This window comes from Pagrus pagrus (genome assembly GCF_965226575.1).
Source record: "Pagrus pagrus genome assembly, chromosome: 8".
Taxonomy (NCBI): domain Eukaryota; kingdom Metazoa; phylum Chordata; class Actinopteri; order Spariformes; family Sparidae; genus Pagrus; species Pagrus pagrus.
The window spans coordinates 32,244,624-32,250,516 of record NC_140192.1 but is presented as its reverse complement, the minus strand read 5'-3'; the positions used below and the strand labels follow the sequence as shown (position 1 = coordinate 32,250,516).

The following is a 5,893-nucleotide window of genomic DNA, read 5'->3' as shown; positions in this document are numbered from 1 at the left end:
GAGGATGTGTGTGCTATTTATTTAAAGCAAAGTGAATAGATCTGAATTCATAAAAGGATGTGGATTTAATTTTTTGTTTGTTTGCACAAGGTTACAGTTACTACTTAGGTCTATAGAACATAAAACTAACTTATAGTGGGAAAATATGTTGTAACGTAAAACAGTCCCTCCAGGATGTTGCAGTATTGTGATCTGTAACGCAAATTCAGTCAATCCCTGTGAATTCTGCGCAACCTTGCCATTTTGTAGGATCACCACAACGTTTCTGCAATTTTGACAACCGTTGTGGTTTCCTGCAAGTTAGCCGTCTCTTGTGCAAAACAATGAGCCGTGCGGGTATGTCACCAGACTTTCTTGCTTGTTTCTGGTTGTAAAGATGCAGACATGACACAAACATCTCATTTACCAAAAAAAGTTACTGCTGAAGACCGTGCAAGGCACTACCCTGATGCTCTGCATGACTGCAGGAGTAAACTGCTTTGCAATGTTGTGGTGGACACAACACAAACAAATGTCATTGACAAACACATCCACAGCAAAATATTAGCAACTATTTTTGCAATTTTCACTACTAATTTTTTTTTTTTTTTTAAAAGCTGCTGTGAAATCAAGTATTTCAGACCGCAACAGTCCAAAATGTACCACAGATTCCTGGAGGGATAAAAAAACAAAAACAAAACTGAGATTAAAGCAAATTAATAAAGTAATTTCAAACATTAAGAGGAGGACGCGCTTAACACAAGATGCATGTACACACTTGCACAAAGTGGTTGCATGTGCTGTGTAGTGTCTAATCAGCTGGAAATGTAACAGCTGACTCGGGGCTCCTGAGAGTACACCGAGTTGGAAAGTTGATATTCTGACCAAAAGGGGGGCGTGCCTCGGTGAAATGTCGCGAGACAGCTGCGAGATTTCCCACTTTGCAACTTTGAGTGGTGTCCCATGTATCTGGAATGCAGCATAAGAACCAACTTTCAGATCAGGAGACAAAGAGGAACTGAGGAGAGTCCAGAAGGAGGTCAGGCAGGAAATAAGGAAGGGCAAAAACAGCCACAAGAGGAAGCTGGAGCAGCAGCTGGAGCAGAACAACACCAGGGATGTCTGGAGAGGACTGAAGAAGATATCTGGTCATGGAAAGGGTGGAGGGAGAGAGCAAGACATCGGAGACCAGGACTGGGCAAATTCTTTAAATGACTTTTTTTGACGTTTTGAGTCCAGCCCCTCTCCCCCCTCAACCCACCCTGACCCCCCTTCACACCTCTCCAGAACAACCCCCACTCTCCCCCCTAACCTGTCTTCTTCATCGACACCCCTCTCCCATGACTCCACACAATCCCCCACTCCCCCCATCTCCCCCTCTCCTTGACAACTGAGCAGGTGAGAATGGAAATGAGGAGGATCAAGGTGAGAAAAGCCACAGGCCCTGATGGCATCAGCTCCAGAGTGTTAAAGGACTGTGCAGACCAGCTCTGTGAGGTGGTTACGCACATCTTCCACCTGAGCCTTACTCTGGAGAGAGTCCCTGTCCTGTGGAAGACTTCCTGTGTGGTGTCAGTTCCAAAGTCTGTGCACCCCAAGGAGCCTGGCCACTTCCGCCCCGTCGCCTTAACTTCTCACCTGATGAAGACCATGGAGAGGATTATTCTCAGGCACATCCGTCCCCAGGTGAGCACGACACTGGACGGGAGTGGAGGGGCGGGAGTTGACCATCACCTGGCTGCATGGACCACAGACTTTCTCACCAACAGACCAAAGTATGTGAGACTCAAGGACTGTCTCAGATGTGCTTCTATGCAGTACGGGGGCCCCTCAGGGTACGGTGCTCTGAGGGGAAGGAACAGGAATATAGGGGGGTCATCAACGACTTTGTTAACTGTGTGAATGCAACCACCTGCATATAAACATCAGTAAAACAAAGGAGATGGTGATCAACTTCCAGAGGAAGACACCACATATCACACCAGTGAACATCCAGGGTTTGGACATAGAGATGGTGGCAAAATACAAATACCTGGGTGTTCACCTAAACAATAAACTGGACTGGACTGACAACACAGATGCCCTGTACAAGAAGGGTCAAGGTCACCTCCATCTGCTGAGGAGACTGAGGTCCTTTGGGGTGCAGAGGACATTACTACGAACATTTTATGACACTGTGGTGGCATCAGCGCTCCTTTATGCAGTGGTCTGCTGGGGAGGTAGCAGCACAGACAGGGACAGGAAGAGACTGAACAAACTGGTTAGGAGGGCCAGCTCTGTCCTGGACTGTCCACTGGACTCCATAGAGATGGTGGGTGAGAGAAGGATGTCAGCCAAGCTGATGTCAATCATGGACAACACCTCTCACCCCCTGAACCAGACTGTTGAAGCATTGCGCAGCTCTTTCAGCAGCAGACTCTTATACCCACTGTGTAAGAAGGAGCGCTACCGCAGATCATTCATCCCCACAGCCATCAGACTGTTCAACTCAAGCACTACATGAACAGTCACTTTCCACCCACTTGTTTCCTTTTGTAAATATCTTATTGTTTTTTGTAAATATCTTGTGTTTTTTTCTATTTATTTTCTATTTAATATTTCTATGCATATTTTTCTGATTCTACTTGTACTGCTGCACCTCGAGCTGTTGTAACATGTGAATTTCCCCGTTGTGGGATAAATAAAGACAATCTTAATCTTGATCTTTATCGAGAAAATACAATTTATTCATTCGCTCTGCCTGTTAATAGAATTTCTTTAGATGGGCCCACGTTGTGTCCTGGGAACAATATTTGCGTTTCTGGTCTTGTGGATACCAGCTTCATTCATCTTTCCAGACACTTGTTTGAACAACTTGTTTCGAGCCTTTTGACCATCAATGCGTTCACAAATCCTTGAATCTTTTCAGATCGCCAACGAATGACTTCTGTTTTGCTACTGCCATGTTTCTGTCCTTCCCAGAAATGAAATCCCCCAATGTGAGCCCCATTTGAGGTGAACATGCACAGAATATATATATATATATATATATATATATATATATATATATATATATATTCCAACCAGAGAGAATTTATTCTGTTAACGCTTACACGGTTATTAGGTTGTAATATTTGAACAGATTATCAAAGGTTTAAAACACCCCTTTCAGGCAAGTCTCTTCTAACTGTTTTATTCTGATTGGGTTATTATCCTGATTATTTCTGGTCTATGAAGGCACATTGTAAACACAGCTACTGATGCTCTTCTGCCTGAAAGAAATGAAATCCCTGCAGCTAGGTTCTTATCTCTTGGCTGATTAAAGGATAACTACCGTTTTTTACAACCTGGACCTCATTTCTGGCAAAATATATGGTCATTTACTCACCCAGATAACTTTGGTGTCATTCGGCGTCGTTCGGACGAAATTAGATCCAGTGTAGCGGCGATATATCCATATAATGGGAGAGACGGGGCAGCGACACACAGCCTCTATATAACGCATTATCTGCCACGAAACTAGTTCATTTCATCAATATTTTGTTATGAAATGCTAGCGCTATTAGCCTCTGAGTCCGGGCTCGTCTATTGTCAACATCCGGGGTCTGTAGGCTGATCTACTACCTCTGACCTGGAAGATGTCGTCTCTGAGCTGCGCGCGCACTAGAGCATGACATTTTTCGGGAATTCCCGCGGGTCACGTGATTCCCATGGGATTCCCGCGGGATGGGAGTCAAAGTTTTATTAATCCCGTGATTGGGACGGGATGGGAATAAAAATCAACGGGAGCGGGCAGGAGCGGGAACACCATTAATAGACGATGATTTTCAGCCGTGTTAAACAACCAAAAGGACAGACACGTCCTCCATTTTTGTAGTCATCTTTCAGTGAGCCAAAACTATTTTGACTTGCGTTAGAACTACACATCCAGCAGTGCTTTGACTTCCGGCCGGGCCGGCCACTAAAAAACGGAGTGGGATGGGAGTGGGAGTAATTTTGAGTGGGAGCGGGATGGGAGCGGGGGTCATTTTACAGGATTGGGATGGGATGGGATTTTTTCTCTGGGAGTGGGATGGGACGGGAGTGAAAATCCACTCCCGTGTCATGCTCTAGCGCGCACCTGCGACAGCGCGGCTTGTTTACCTGTAGCTGCTACTGCTAGTTTGACCCCGGATGTTGATAACGGACGAGCCCGGACTCAGAGGCTAATAGCGCTAGCATTTCATAACAAAATATTGATGAAATTAACTAGTTTCGTGGCAGATAATGCGTTATATAGAGGCTGTGTGTCGCTGCCCCGTCTCTCCCATTATATGGATATATCGCCGCTACACTGGATCTAATTTCGTCCGAACGACGCCGAATGACACCAAAGTTATCTGGGTGAGTAAATGATCATATATTTTGCCAGAAATAAGGTCCAGGTTGTAAAAAACGGTAGTTATCCTTTAATGCCCAATGTTTTATTAGCGTCTGCATACTTTTGGCCATACACAGTATGGAACATATAGACTGCATGCTACATTATATTAGCTGGTTAAGGTAAGCTTAGGTGAAGATAAGGTCAGTTTGTGTGTGTGTGTGTGTGTGTGTGTGTGTGTGTGTGTGTGTGTGTTGTTTGTTTGTTTTTTTACATGCATGAACCAAAACAAACAAATCACAGACAGTCCAATCAGGTGTGTTTTATTTTTGGAATTTAAAAAGTATATACAGGTGATTGACTTGATATGCAAACATGTGAACACAACTTAACTTAAGAGGAAACAAACAGAGGACTGGCCATTGACACTTTGACTACTTATAGCCACTTATACTGTTTACATGACAAAGGCAATGATGATGAACGCCTTAATTTCAACAACAGTGTTTCAGGTCTATCCTCTTCGGCGCAGTGGTGGAGGGTCTGACAGCCTGGATGTCGTGTGGAGGCCGGTCAAGCTTGCAGCCGTTGTTGTGCTCACAGCTCCGTTCTTCTCATGCCTGGAACAACACATGACACAATGAGTAAAAAGCAATGAGATCAGAAACCTTCACAGTAATACCTGATATTGAAGAGCATGAGCATGAACACTACGTCATGTTGTCCAACTGATCTTACCTGTTTTTGATTTCTAGAATGAGTTTTCCGAATGGTGACTCAGGATTCACACATTTCTCCTTGTCTGCTGTTGTTGTGATACTGTAAGAGAAGAAAGTGCTTTGTCAGAGAGAAGTTGAACAATGCAGGAAAATGCAATGTTAGGAAATGTAGTTTAATAAAGCTTTACTCACATAATCTCTGTTTGTGGACAGAAGATACTTGGGTCGTGTATGACTGGCCCTGACTTAATGAGCTTTGGGTTCACCTTGCCGATATAACCATTTAAACATTTGCACTTAGATCCATTGCTTTATTGACCTGTGGGAAGAATAGACAATCTTGTCACCTTTTAAATCAGTCAGCATGAATGATGAGCATGAATTCATGTTTTGTCAGAGGCAGGACTGCTCTGGAGTCAGAACTATTGTCACTTGTTTAATACAGTGAATAGAGCTAAAAGTCAGCTTTGACAGACTGCAGCCCAGTGATAAAGATAAAGTGAAAATGTAATAAAGCCTGACAGTCTTGTTGATAATTGAAAAAACAAAAAAAGCTTTCTTCCATTTGGAAATATATGTAATGATTATTCTTGGTATTAGTGTGTTATTTGTTTTCTATAATTCTTACATATCTAAATGCAAAATTGTTGTTGTTTTAGTTTTTTTTTTCTACTGCTGCCAAGAAGGTTATGTTTTCACCCGTTTGTTTGTTTGTTGGTTGGTTGGTTTGTCAGCACAATTTGCACCCTCGAAAGGCAGTCAAGCTCCTACTTCAGACGTGGTGCAAGCTAACCCATTGAAGATTTCAGCTTTAAGAAGTGCTTAAATAACATCTTTTCTAATCAGTTTGGAATCT

At 43.4% G+C, this 5,893-nt stretch overlaps 1 long non-coding RNA gene across 1 annotated transcript; it reads right to left on the bottom strand.

Moving 5' to 3' along the window:
- Nucleotides 1-4,854: 4,854 nt before the first annotated feature.
- Nucleotides 4,855-5,296, bottom strand: LOC311261257. The gene is made up of 3 exons (XR_014623121.1): nucleotides 5,230-5,296; nucleotides 5,057-5,137; nucleotides 4,855-4,938 (listed from the first exon to the last, which is right to left on the bottom strand). It is a non-coding gene; the product is annotated as an uncharacterized lncRNA (long non-coding RNA).
- Between the last annotated feature and the right edge of the window lie 597 nt (nucleotides 5,297-5,893).